Source organism: Octopus bimaculoides, chromosome 2, assembly GCF_046866305.1.
Source record: "Octopus bimaculoides isolate indiv1 chromosome 2, ASM4686630v1, whole genome shotgun sequence".
Classification (NCBI taxonomy): Eukaryota; Metazoa; Mollusca; class Cephalopoda; order Octopoda; family Octopodidae; genus Octopus; species Octopus bimaculoides.
The window spans coordinates 44,176,620-44,192,853 of NC_142929.1; the positions used below are offsets into that span (position 1 = coordinate 44,176,620).

Consider the following 16,234-nt stretch of genomic DNA (forward strand, 5'->3'; position numbering starts at 1 on the left):
CCACTTTGCTTTTCATCCCTTCGGCGTCGATAAAATAAGCACCACTTTATCACTGGAGTCGATGTAATCGACTTAATCCCTCCCCCGAATTTGCTGGCTGTTGTGGCGGACACCCCGAAATGGGCTGTTCCACTACTGATAAACAGTGGACAGACACAACAAGCAGGGTCGGTCAGTGTGGTATTTTTGTGTCGTGTTGTGCTTTGTTGAAGATACCGCGCAGGTGAGCCATGTTTTGTTGAATTTGTTAAGTACTGTTGCTGTTTTTGCCTGCGGGCCTGTTAAATTTTGTGTTTGTCTTCTTCCCCGTTTTGGGGTGAAGTGACTGAAAAAGGGTAAAAATGGAGTGTGAACCGGTTCCAGCACGTGCCGGAAGTTGTGCTTCAGCAGCTGGGAGGGGTGCAGATTCGCTGGAAGTGCAAGAAATGAGAGTTGAGTGGAAGAGGTTGAAGGAGCACTGCAAGCTGATTCGGAGGGAAGGATCCAATTTGGAGCTGACCCTTCCACAGGAGGTGGCAGCAAGTGCCGGGGCAAGAACGGTGGTGTGCAGAACTCTGTCGACAACCACAGGGAGAATGGGGATGGCTGCGGAGGAGGCAATTGAAAAGTGTCTGAAGGAACTTGGGCACCTCACAACATTCTATACAAGAGGCAGAAAATACGGCACAGTGGAGGTGAGATTTGCTAACGAAGAGGAGGCAATAAATCACTCCACTGTGACGCTAAAGTCGGGAAAATGGCTACTCCTACCTACCTACTGCGGCAAAAGGGCCGCCAGAGTGAGAATAGGTAGAGTACCACCAGAAATCACTTAAGCGTGGCTGGTGGCAGCCGTAATGCACAAAACTGAGCAAGACGCCAACATTCTAAAGGTGACAAGGACAAAGAAAGTAAGTTGATGGGGATACAGGCTAGAAATGGTCATCCAGGTCGGACAACAAGATCTAAATGAAATTGCTGAAGAAATAATACTACTGGAGGATATAAGGTTGAGAGTGGTGGTAGAAAGAAGGCCACCAACTTGCTATCAATGCGGCGAAAAAAGGTCATATTAGAAAAAAGTGTCCCCAGAAAGAAAAGAAAAACGAGGAAAGCCAACAGGAGAAGAATGCCGAAGTGGCGGACCTAGGAAAATGAAAAATGCACGAAAGTGGAAGAACCGTTTACGGAGGTAACCAAAAAAAAAGAAAAAAAAAAGAAAGAAAAGACTCCGAAGAGTCCAAGAAAGAAAAAAAGGAGGGTGAAATAGAATGTACACATTTTTGTGGCTGAACAAGCTGGAACGACTCCTATTCCACTTTTTGTGAAAGGGAAGAGGACCACTGGTAAGGCGCTCTGTCTGCTGCCAAAAACCGTTAAAAGGTGGCTAGGGATGCCGTGGATGAGGATGCGCAAGTTCGCGTTAAGGCTTAGGCACCTCTGGCTCTGCCTGGATGGTGAGCAGGTGTAGTCACCGCACGTGAGGTTTTTCTTCCCTCGATTGACATCCCTACGGAATATTGGTCCATGAATCAAGCGTAGACCTAGGCAGGGCGAGTGGCAGTTAGAGTGTCGACAGGCACTCCCGGGTAGGCAATACCGGCTGCAGGAGTTCCACAACGGATTTCTATAGCGGGCTGGTAGAGTTTATGTCAAACGATGTCCTGGGAGAGACTCTGGGCGTCGATGGAAGTCAGTTGACTAACCTGTGTAGGAGAACCTTTGGACCGGGGTATCTGGATAATTACCAGAAATCCCTGGCCTGGTTATCTTATCAATCAGCTTTACCTGTTCGAGAGAGGTTATCGAGGCACGGTCGTGCCGTCCCACCGACATGCCTGAGGTGTGGACAGAGCAGTGAAACTGTCCTGCATGCCTTCGACAGTGTACGGAATCAACGAGACTGATAACCTTTGCTGAACAACTGGGAAGAGTACAGCTATCAGCTGAGTCTATTATAAAGATTGTGCTACCTCCCTCCTTTAACAGAGAGAGGCAGGCCTGTTTTTTTTGCGTAGTTTGGGGGAGGGGCCAAGTCGATTAAATCGGCCCCAGTGCTCAGCTGGTACTTATTTTATCGATCCCAAAATGATGAAAGGCAAAGCCGACCTCAGTAGAAATTGAACTCAGGACGTACAGAGCAACGAAATGCCTCTAAGCATTTTGCCCAGTGTGTTAACGATTCTACCAGCTCACCGCCTTCAAGATTATTAATGATATTGAAACCCTCCTGGTCTCTTATACAGTACTTAAAAAAAAAAACGCGACATTCTAAGCAAATTGCATTAATGTACATTTTTACCAAGCTGAAATCACCCATTAAGTCTGCAAGTCAGCCTGTAACTGAAGTTCCTCTTGGTGTTTCTGTTACAGACATTGTTCGGTGTTCGAAATCTCTTTCTCCTACTTTTCCTGATGACATTAACTTAGAAGAATATCAAAGTCATGAAGCGAATCTTTATTTTTGTCAAATTATGTTTTTCACTAATTTTTAACGTGTTTAAGTGATTCTAAGCTGAACAGGTATTCTATATTATGATACTGAACCCTGGATTTGGAAACGAATGACTGTCAGTTTGTATTGTGAGAGTCAATGGAAAAAATGCGCTTCAATTAATAAGTTTTGATGTAAGAGTAAATTACGTTCTTGAGCGCTTTCTCAAGAACGGACACTCGCTCGGTAGACAGGGAAGAGTTATGCATGTGCGTGTGTGTCCGTGCGTATTTGTATATGTGAGTACTTATGTGTGTGTGCGTACACACGCATACGTGTCTGAGTGCGTATGTCCACGTCTTGACACCACGTCATAGTTGTAAAATGAGCATTCCTGCCATACAATCGGTGTCCAGTTTTACGTGAAAACATATCCAGCCACATGAGATATTGCCTTGCTAGAAAACATGTAAGAGTTGGCAACAGGAAGAGTATCTGACCATAGAAAAATCTGCCTCAACGAATTCCGTCTGATCCACGCAAACATAAAATGTTGTCTTTAAAATAATGATGAAAACGATAACGAGGTGCTTATGACGCTCCCACAGTTAGGCTATATCGTTAGTGGTATACTATGACTAATCCAAATTTTACTATGACGTTGGGGCAAGTAAGTTGATACAGTGCTTGATTATTTCTGTGAGCCGATGCTTGTCAGAACGCCCGATATTGTTTCTGTTCTATGATCTTCAGCTGTAATTAAGGATGTGCTGCAGAAGAATTAGCAGGATACAGTTGCTGTCAAATGAGGACACAAGCGAACTTAAGAACCCAGTTCTTTGCAAGTCGACCCCGTTTACGTATACACAAACACACACGCACATACACGCAGATATATATCATGGGGAAGTTTGTGTAGAGCACATTGACAGCTACGGGAGTGGTGTGACGAGAGAAAAAGGTAGCTATACTCTGGTTGGAAGATGTTGTAGAAAGGACGTCTAGCTGGCTCTGAAACAAACGGAACTGAGCTGGAAGCCAAGGACATTGATTGACCATTAATGTTATGCGGCAACTGGAGGGTGTTGTGGTTTAGAACCTAAACACTCGAGGGAACTTGGACACGACCTAGCAAGTTCTCCTGGCTGAAAATTACAGTCATGAGTAACTGACTACATCTGCTTGCTCTCTAGTTGATGTATCTGATCACACACACACACACACACACACACACACACACACACACACACACACACACACACACACACACACACACACACACACACACACACAATATGTACATACATTTGGTTTCTTTCTTTGAAAAAGAAAAAAAGAGATCAGCCAAATGATTAGTGCGGGTTCTGGATTTAGACAAAGTATGAGTGAAGCAAAACTGAATGGTAGTGATATCTATCTATCTATCTATCTATCTATCTATCTATCTATCTATCTATCTATCTATCTATATATATATATATATATATATATGTGTGTGTGTGTGTGTGTGTGTGTGTGTGTGTGTGTGTGTGTGTGTGTGTGTGTGTGTGTCTGTGTATGTGTGTGTGTGTTTATATCTGTACGTGTTGTACACACACATATATTATATATATATATATATATATATATATATATACACACACATATATATCGATATACTTACATATATACATGCACATACATTCGTACGTATACACACACACACACACACACTTATATGTGTATATATACACAATCATGTTTCATACACTTGTATGTTTCAAAGATTGAAACCAGCAAACGATTTATAAAATTGTACATATTACACACCTCAACATAACGGATATTTAATTAACCAATTTGGTACAACATAAGGGCCAGACCGAATTAAGGGAATTTTAACCAAAGATAACCAAAGATAACTGAAACCCAACATGAGAAAAAAATTGCCATGTTTTCGGTTGCTAAGTTCGTTATTCTCTCTAGTGGTTATAATTCAAAAATTATTATACAGTAAGTCTAAATATATAGAATTAGAGTGTGCGAATGTTTTTGTGTAGGAGTGCGTTCGTGTGTTTATGGCGAGTGTTATAGTACAAGCAATAGGCCAATAAGCTCAGTCTATACTGAGGTTGGCAAAGAAATTAGATTATTAAGCGCGCTTTAGATATTATAATTACTCTTGTAATTCCCTAGGTAAACGCATCAACCTCACGAATTCCAAGACCCCTTTTGAAGTCAAGGGAGATGTTCATGCCGGCTTTTTGGATCATAGAAACTAAAAGGATCAAAATAATTAAACAGCATTTATACACACACACTCACAAACACACACGTACACGCAAACACACACATACACACGCACACACGAGCGCGCACGCGTTAGTAACGTACGAAAAAGTGTACATACAGCCTAATAGATATGGTTGCTATGACAGCGTTATTCTGTCTACCGTTAAATAACTGCTAAAAGAGTTAAGATTTATCATGAAACCATAGGTACCACAGTAGCAAGAATTTTTTTATTAGACGTTCGGCTCTGAAGAAGATACTTTTGGAGTTGTGGTTCCCTATATTTTTCAGGCGATCAATCGATCGATTGATAAAATTTAACCATGAACACACCCAGATGCATATCACTCTCTCCGTCAAATCGATGTTGTCTCAACAGATGCAGGGTGTACCTCGCGTCAAGTGTCAAAGTGTTTTGCTCAACAACGCAAGGTACCACCAAGTCTAGGAATTGAAATCACCATCGTTAAGGTGTTGCATCGTGAATGCAACACCTTAACCACTAGGCCACGCACCCTTGCACACACGCATGCGCGCGCGCACACACACACACCTAAGATATAAACGTGATAGGGATGTACTTAAAACATGTAATTGCGTCAACCAATGCGGACTCAGTATATCTGCAAACTGTATACCTTACTTAACGTGGGTATACTATAAGAAAGCCACAACACTGCGTTATTCGTTCAGAAGGCATCTCATCTAGACGTACAGTGCTAAAGTGTACAGAAGTATCAGCAGCAGACGAAAGGTGTCCAGCGGTGAAATTGCTAGGTCCCAGGATTTCTGAAAATTCTCGTGCGTCATCGGCAGCAAGTATCCACTATCAACCACATGCTTAGATAAGTTTCGATACAGAAAAATATTAATTAATAAATCACTGGTGTCGTAAATAGATATCAGGCAAAAAGCATTATAAAGTATCTATGATGAACAAATGAGGAATCCGCAGATACATTTTCACTGTAACTTTAAATAAATATCTGTGGTTATTTAAACACTTGGTTATATATCGAATTGCTTCAGCATGAATCTTGAAAAGCTGGATTTCGCAAAGCCACTAAGAATACAGCTAATTAAGAAATTAGTAGTCAGTAATGGAACTGTGAAAATATGTAAAACATTCTTGAAGCTTAGTTTAAGCAGTACTACGTATAGATGTGAACTATAATATAAATATATTTATATCTACACATGCAAAAGTCAAAATTTATGATGATGCGCATGTGTGCATGTGTGCATACATACGAACATGACAAGTTAGTGTTTAAATTTTAATAAAAGAGCCTTGTTTCCCTGAGTTGGAAAACAGCTTTTTCTGTATTGGCGAGAAAATTTTAAAATGTAACCAGGACAAATTCATACATAGATATATGCATGCAGACGTACATACATAAACGCATACATATATTATGCAAAAATAATATATATATATATATATCATACTTACACACGCGTAAACATATATACATACATACATTACATAACATATATATACATATACCTATATATATATATATATAGGTATATATACCTTCAGACATTCATGTTTGCAGAGAGAAACCCTAACACACACGTACACACACACACACACACACACACGCATGCACAAAAAAATAGAAGAAGCATACTTTCCGCATTTTCATATATAGAAACACACGCAAGCACGAATTCCGTGTGGCCTATTTTGTTTGTAAATCAGGTACGTTCTTTCAACTTGAAGGAATGCAGTTAAGAAATTACCTGCTACATACAAACATCTCTCCTCTTTGTTCTCTTTCTCTCTCTCTCGCTCTCTCTCACTCTCTCTCACTCACTATCTTGAACTTCCAGTTCGTCCATTTCCTGTATTCGTTCTTTCTTCTTACCATCTGTCTGTTTCTCTGGCTGTCCGTCTCATTCTCTCCCCATTCTGTGTACATCTACATAATTATGTTGAGAGACATGTCTCTTGTTCTATGTTAAAGTTTAATATGAGTCTATTGTATAGTACGATAGAGATCACGGTTTCAGTTTGTTGTAAACGTCTGTTCATTAGTAATGTAGTTGTACACCGTATTTATTGATAGTAGCATGTAGTTGTGTTTAAGGTAAACTTTTGACACATGTGTATATTATATACAAATACAAGTGTATGTATGTATATATTCATTCACTTTATATATATATATATATATATATATATACAAAATTAATTGCAGAATAAAACCATTAGGTCATCGACTCAAAAAGCCACAACCCACCAATGACCACATATAGGAAGTACAGCATAAACCACAAAACCAAAGTAGCAAAGGGAAGTAGAAATGTTATACATAAGAATAAAATCGATTAAAAAATATAATAGAATAACATATTTAAATAAACTACGATTAAAAAGTGATTAAAAATATTTTATATATATATATATATATATATATATATATATATATATATATATAGAGAGAGAGAGAGAGAGAGAGAGAGAGAGAGACATATATATGAATACATACAATATATATATGTGTATATATATGTATATATATTTTAAATGACTGATGCGGAAGACGGAGTGTAACTAGAAAATTTACTTAACACAACAATCGTTTCGACTACCTTCTGCACTGCTCCCTAGTAAATCGGAAACGATGTAATGACATCAGATGTATCGCACAATGAAGAAGCCTCATCAGGTGATGTAACATGATATATATATCATGCACTTATACAGTCTCTCTCTCTTTCCCTCTCTCTCCCCTTGCATAATATATATATAATATGTATACACACACACACACACACACACACACACACACACTTCTAAAGTTACGGAGTTTAACTTACCTGCTATATTCTTACTCTGAAAGATTCCTTAAAAATAAGTTTATATTTCTTTTTAGTCCTTTTTCCTTTTTCTTTTTTCCTACAACAAAAAAGAAAACGAAAAATATAGAGATGAAGTATTAATGATGTACTGGTGTAGATATAGACGACGAACTTTGAAAAGATGTGAGAGGTACGGAAAAGAAAGATGAAAGAAACAGACACTGAGAATATAGAAACGTATACAAGCGATATAAGAAGAAAATAAGAGAGAATTTGCAAGAGATAGGCAGTGAGAATGATATTGAAAAGCTCATATATGTATGTATATATGCAAATACATACTTACATATATATATATATATATATATATATATATATATATATATATATACTCTCTTTTACTCTTTTACTTGTTTCAGTCATTTGACTGTGGCCATGCTGGAGCACCGCCTTTAGTCGAGCAAATCGACCCCAGGACTCATTCTTTCTAAGCCTAGTAGTTATTCTATCGGTCTCTTTTGCCGATCTGCTAAGTTACAGGGACGTAAACGCACCAGCATCGGTTGTCAAGCGATGTTGCGGGACAAACACAGACACACAAACATATATATATATATATATATATACATATACATATATACGACGGGCTTCTTTCAGTTTCCGTCTACCAAATCCACTCACAAGGTCGGCCCGAGGCTATAGTAGAAGACACTTGCCCAAGGTGCCACGCAGTGGGACTGAACCCGGAACCATGTGGTTCGTAAGCAAGCTATTTACCACACAGCCACTCCTGCGCCTATATATATATATGTATATATATATATATATATATATATATATATATATAAATACACGCATACATAGACACACACACATACACATATGTGTGTGTAGAGAGAGAGAGAGAGTGTGAGTACATAAGTATGCATTTGCGCAAATACACCCACAGATGTACATTCGCACATACACACACACACACACGCACACACACACGTACACACACACACAAGACATTCACGTTACACAAAGTTTCTTTGCATACAGGTCTTATTAGCGAGTAGTGATTAAATATATGTCTCTCTGTGTGTATGTCTGTGTGTGTGTGTGTGTGTGTGTATGTCTGTGTGTGTGTGTTTATATGTACAAACACACAAACACACACATGCATATATTCTTTTATTTTTTTACTTGTTTCAGTCATTTGATTGCGGCCATGCTGGGGCACCACCTTAAAGGATTTTAGTCGAACAAATCGACCCTAGGACTTATTCTTTGTAAGCCTAGGACTTATTCTATCGGTCACTTTTGCTGAACCGCTAAGTAACGGCGACATAAACACACCAGCATCGGTTGTCAAGCGGTGATGGGAGAAGAAACACAGAAACACACACATCAATACATACATTCATATGTATGTATATATATATATATATATATATATATATATATATATATATACATACATACATGCATATATGCATGTATATACATAATATACAGACACACACACACACACACACACACACACACACACACACACACACATATATATATACGTACATATATACGACAGGCTTCTTTCAGTTTCCGTCTACCAAATCCACTTACATGGGTTTGGTCGACCCGGCTATAGTAGAAGACACTTGCCCAAGGTGCCACACAGTGGAACTGAACCCGAAACCATGTGGTTGGGAAGCAAGCTTCTTACCGCGCAGCCACGACTGCGCCAATATACAAGATGCAATGGGTAAATTGTCGCCATTTTATATTTTTAATTTTGCGCATGTGCATTGTTTGTTTTTGATTTTGTCGACTACACAGTATAGTAGGGTCAGTTGGGCACCATCTGTGAGAAAAACAGCAACATGACGCATTTCACTCTGCCATAAATTTGGCAACAACATGCTGTACTACTTGGCATTTGTGCCGGAAGCTCCAATAGGAATATTTCAAAATGTTTGGGTCTCAATCTGAGGACAGTGCAATCCGAGGACATGTACCGAGAGTGGTAAAAATCAAACATCCAGTCAACATCATGGTGTTTGGAGTGATCACTAGTGATGGTGACGTTATGCCTCCATTCATCTTCCGATACGGCCCCAGACTCAATACGGAGGCCTACGTCAAGTGCCTGGAGAACGTAGTGCTGCCCTGGGTCAAGAGGGTGGCTGCTAGAAGACCCTATGTCTGGCAAAAGGGCCCTGCACGATGCGACACAGCCAGGAGAACCCAGTCACAGCTGTTAGACAATTTCTGCGACCACATCACCTCCAATATCTGGCCACCTAAAACCCCACACTGCAATCTCCTTTATTATGTTTGGGGCACAGCTGAGCAAGAAACTAACAAAACTACTTGTAACACCAAAGATGAACTGAAGGCAAGGATTATGGCAGCATTCACCATCTTAAACAAGGAGACCGTCCAGAAAAGTTGCAGCTGATTCCGAAGTCGTCTGGAGGCTGTGGTTGAAGCCAATAGCGATTTTATTGAATGAATTTACTCTTTAGTATTTCAAGATATTTTAATGTAATTTTGGTAAATATATCAATTGAAATGAGATGCCAGTGTTATTTTCATTTTGCGTAATTTAGACGACAGCTTATTCACTGCACTCTGTATATATAAATCATAATACAATGAGCTGGAATGAACAGGCTTCAACCCAAATATAACATAATCCATAGAGGAGCTTTGTAAAGCACGCTATTAAGCTATTACCTAGATGATATTAAACTACACACACACACACACACACACACACACACACACACACACACACACACACACACACACACACAGATAGATAGATAGACAGACAGACAGATAGATAAATAGATAGATAGATATACAAACATACATATACATACACACGACAGGGGTGTATGTATATAAAGTTCTTGATTTGGGGCAAAAGAAAATACAGGAGGATCAGTTAATTATGGTTTTATTCAACATATTCTCCCCTCATATTCACACACATATTGCAGTGGTCCTTCAGTTTTTCTAAGCCCCGAAAAAAACAAAAAAAAAAACAAAGGAGTTTGGGCCTTCAACTAGGCTTTTTGGTATACCCTTAAAACCAGGAACTTTTCAGTAACACCTCGTATATATACTTACATTTCATGAGTCACCTATTTCTCTTAGACTTTCTCTTTCCCTCCGTATATATATATACATATATAAATATATCATACACACACACACATATATACATGTTTAAAGTTATATATATATATGTATATATATATACAGAGACATATACACACATACATAAATGTATGTTTGCGTGCATGTGTGTGCATGAGGAGAGGAGGCGTTGTACTAAGATTTTTAAACAAGGACAGACAACCTTCCGAGTTCTTTTACAGGGTTTAGAAAAAAACTGAAGGATCGTTGCAATATGTGCGTGAATTTGAGAGGGGAATATGGTGAATAAATAACTAATAACTAGCTGATCCTCCTGTATTTTCTTTTACCCAAAGTCAAGAACTTTTCAGCATCCTCTCATATATATACACATTTTCGATCAAATCCCTACGAGTTAAGGGATCCCTTGGCGAAAATGTAACCTTCATTTGATTAAACTATCTTTGCCCCGACGAGTAACTAGCGGATTACACCTCGTTTGAGTAATAATTACTATTTCCGAGGTTCTGGTAGATGTGAAACATACGTAGCTACTACATTTCCTAATTTTATATTTACACACACACACACACACACACACACACACACACACACACACACACACACACACACACACACAATCGATTAAGGAAACTGAAGATGGAATTGGTATAACTTTATATATATTTACCCTAAATAAGCGAGTAAATAACAACTTGACCATCGAAACTCAAGATCATTAGCGAGACACCACTTAATATACGAATGTACTTGGTGTGACACAGACTGCAAATTTGATGCAACACAATATGATGTACAGTATCCTACCCATAATGGACAGTCGCAGGACGGGTCGAAACGATTGTCGTACAAAATAAAGAGTTACACTAATTCTATCTTCTATTTGCTTAATCGATTATTATCACAACTAACACTGCAGAATTCGCGAAGTAGATCCAACGGAAAAATACTACAACTGCGGATGACACCAGGTAGCCCAAACCATGCCAATGCTTTACTCAACACATTAAGATACTAATTGACATATACCATTACTCCAAAATATTACGCACACACATACTCACATATGCATACACACACACACACACACACACACACACACACACACACACACACACACACACACACACACACACACACACACACACACATATATATATATATAGATGCTTTCGATGTAGTTTGGATTCTTTGCCATCAAATTTGAATTCTTTGCTATCAAATTTGATGGCAAAGAATCCAAACTACATCGAAAACATCTATATATATATATATATATATATATATATATATATATATATATATATATATATATATATATATAGATAGATAGATATAGATATAGATATAGATATAGATATATATATATACATGTATCTCTATATACCGGAGTAAGCACATGAAATGTGCAACAAGGTGGAAAAAAAGAGTACTCAAATACCAGAGGTAGAGTAATATGCTTTATTTAAAAGCAGCAGAAATATAACAATATATATATATATATATATATATATATATGTATATATATATATATATATATATATATATATATATATATATATATATATATATATATATATATATGTATGTTTGTGTATTGTATGTGTTGTATATGGTATGTGTATGTATGTATATATGCATGTATTGGAGGAGAAAAAGAGAAAAATAAAGAGAAAAAGAGTTACAGAGAGGCGTAGACGGGAGATAAAATAAGGGCGACAAAAAGCAAAGAGAAATATAAGGTATAAGTCAGACAGGATATGAGAAGGATAGGTGATACATTCGATTCGCGGACGTAAAGCTTTAGTTTTTCTGTTTTCTCTCCAACATCCTCAAAGATCTCAGATTTCGCGCCTACTGGAGTAACCACTACAGTATATCCTTTTTGAAGGCCTCTATGACATCATAGCAATTTGGTCCGGAACCGGATGTACATCATGAAAAATATAAGTCGAGGTAGATGAGGCTGAGATGGAGTAGAAGTATGAGATGGAGTAGTATAGGCGAAGAGGAGAAGGTTAATGGTGTACCACCTAAATGAAGACTGAGTACATAAGTATGCATTTGCGCAAATACACCCACAGATGTACATTCGCACATACACACACACACACACGCACACACACACGTACACACACACACAAGACATTCACGTTACACAAAGTTTCTTTGCATACAGGTCTTATTAGCGAGTAGTGATTAAATATATGTCTCTCTGTGTGTATGTCTGTGTGTGTGTGTGTGTGTGTGTATGTCTGTGTGTGTGTGTTTATATGTACAAACACACAAACACACACATGCATATATTCTTTTATTTTTTTACTTGTTTCAGTCATTTGATTGCGGCCATGCTGGGGCACCACCTTAAAGGATTTTAGTCGAACAAATCGACCCTAGGACTTATTCTTTGTAAGCCTAGGACTTATTCTATCGGTCACTTTTGCTGAACCGCTAAGTAACGGCGACATAAACACACCAGCATCGGTTGTCAAGCGGTGATGGGAGAAGAAACACAGAAACACACACATCAATACATACATTCATATGTATGTATATATATATATATATATATATATATATATATATATATATATATATATACATACATACATGCATATATGCATGTATATACATAATATACAGACACACACACACACACACACACACACACACACACACACACATATATATATACGTACATATATACGACAGGCTTCTTTCAGTTTCCGTCTACCAAATCCACTTACATGGGTTTGGTCGACCCGGCTATAGTAGAAGACACTTGCCCAAGGTGCCACACAGTGGAACTGAACCCGAAACCATGTGGTTGGGAAGCAAGCTTCTTACCGCGCAGCCACGACTGCGCCAATATACAAGATGCAATGGGTAAATTGTCGCCATTTTATATTTTTAATTTTGCGCATGTGCATTGTTTGTTTTTGATTTTGTCGACTACACAGTATAGTAGGGTCAGTTGGGCACCATCTGTGAGAAAAACAGCAACATGACGCATTTCACTCTGCCATAAATTTGGCAACAACATGCTGTACTACTTGGCATTTGTGCCGGAAGCTCCAATAGGAATATTTCAAAATGTTTGGGTCTCAATCTGAGGACAGTGCAATCCGAGGACATGTACCGAGAGTGGTAAAAATCAAACATCCAGTCAACATCATGGTGTTTGGAGTGATCACTAGTGATGGTGACGTTATGCCTCCATTCATCTTCCGATACGGCCCCAGACTCAATACGGAGGCCTACGTCAAGTGCCTGGAGAACGTAGTGCTGCCCTGGGTCAAGAGGGTGGCTGCTAGAAGACCCTATGTCTGGCAAAAGGGCCCTGCACGATGCGACACAGCCAGGAGAACCCAGTCACAGCTGTTAGACAATTTCTGCGACCACATCACCTCCAATATCTGGCCACCTAAAACCCCACACTGCAATCTCCTTTATTATGTTTGGGGCACAGCTGAGCAAGAAACTAACAAAACTACTTGTAACACCAAAGATGAACTGAAGGCAAGGATTATGGCAGCATTCACCATCTTAAACAAGGAGACCGTCCAGAAAAGTTGCAGCTGATTCCGAAGTCGTCTGGAGGCTGTGGTTGAAGCCAATAGCGATTTTATTGAATGAATTTACTCTTTAGTATTTCAAGATATTTTAATGTAATTTTGGTAAATATATCAATTGAAATGAGATGCCAGTGTTATTTTCATTTTGCGTAATTTAGACGACAGCTTATTCACTGCACTCTGTATATATAAATCATAATACAATGAGCTGGAATGAACAGGCTTCAACCCAAATATAACATAATCCATAGAGGAGCTTTGTAAAGCACGCTATTAAGCTATTACCTAGATGATATTAAACTACACACACACACACACACACACACACACACACACACACACACACACACACACACACAGATAGATAGATAGACAGACAGACAGATAGATAAATAGATAGATAGATATACAAACATACATATACATACACACGACAGGGGTGTATGTATATAAAGTTCTTGATTTGGGGCAAAAGAAAATACAGGAGGATCAGTTAATTATGGTTTTATTCAACATATTCTCCCCTCATATTCACACACATATTGCAGTGGTCCTTCAGTTTTTCTAAGCCCCGAAAAAAACAAAAAAAAAAAACAAAGGAGTTTGGGCCTTCAACTAGGCTTTTTGGTATACCCTTAAAACCAGGAACTTTTCAGTAACACCTCGTATATATACTTACATTTCATGAGTCACCTATTTCTCTTAGACTTTCTCTTTCCCTCCGTATATATATATACATATATAAATATATCATACACACACACACATATATACATGTTTAAAGTTATATATATATATGTATATATATATACAGAGACATATACACACATACATAAATGTATGTTTGCGTGCATGTGTGTGCATGAGGAGAGGAGGCGTTGTACTAAGATTTTTAAATGGTGTCTTTCCTATAGAAATGGGATGGAGTTGGCGATAAATTAATGCGAAAGCTGCGCAAGAATTGGTAATCAGAGGTGACTTGAAACAGAAATTGGTAGGAGTGGTAAGAATTAACAGTAATAAATGATATTGCGCCATCGCTAAGTACACCATTCGCTAAACAGTAAATTCAGCTTACAAGAATTAGCAGCCAAAATTCCCCACGAATCATATCCTGCTTTCATTTTGCTTGTTTAGAAAGACAAATACGTTGGACAGTTTTCTAGGAATACAGGAAGAAATATGGTCGTAGGTGGAAAGCTTTTGGTCATGTTTGATAAGCAAAGGCTCTCCTAATAATCCTTTCTACTATAGGCACAATGCCTGAAATTTTTTTTAGGGTGGGGGACTAGCCGATTACATCTACCCCAGTGTTTCATTGGTACTTAATTTATCGATCCCGAAAGAATGAAAGGCAAAGTTGACCTCGGCGGAACTTGAACTTAGAACTCGGACAAAAATAAAAGAAGGGAGGTGACATATAATTTAGCATATATTAAACCTTGTATGAGCAAATTTTGCAGTAACCTTCATGAAAACTCAGTTTGATAATGACTAACCTAAAGGTAAAATAACAAAAACAACAGCTGATGAAGCTGAGATATTAGTTGAAAATTTTGGCACCGGGCCAGCAAATTCGGGGCAGAGGGTAAGTCGATTATACCGCCCCCAGTGCTCAATTGCTACTTATTTTATCGACTCCGAAAGAATGAAAGGCAAAGTCGGCCTCGGCAGTATTTAAACTCAGAACGTAAAGACAAATGAAATGCCGCTAAGCACTTTACCTGACGTGTTAACGATCCTGCCAGCTCGCCGCCAATTATGTGGCTGAGATATTAATAGATAATCAATCTAATTTATGCAACAAGTGAAAATCCATTTTATTTCTGCTGGTTATCTGAGCGCTTTCACGGATTTTTAAAATTATTATTTAGGGCTTAAGAAAATCGATAACTATAATGGTTGAGCACCTTGAAAAAATGTGCTATAAAGTTGTTTTTACACAAGCATGTTTGACACTTTTGTTGCCATATTTTCTTTGAAATTCGTGGACTTTCATTGTCTCAAATAATTTTGA

At 38.3% G+C, this 16,234-nt stretch overlaps 1 long non-coding RNA gene across 1 annotated transcript in view; it reads right to left on the reverse strand.

Annotated features, from left to right (window-relative positions):
• Window positions 1–7,506: 7,506 nt before the first annotated feature.
• Window positions 7,507–16,234, reverse strand: part of LOC128247103 (uncharacterized) — a 45,600-nt gene continuing 36,872 nt past the window's right edge. The window contains exon 3 of the long non-coding RNA XR_016238854.1: window positions 7,507–7,589. This is a non-coding gene — a long non-coding RNA (uncharacterized LOC128247103). The remainder of the gene's footprint in view (window positions 7,590–16,234) is intronic.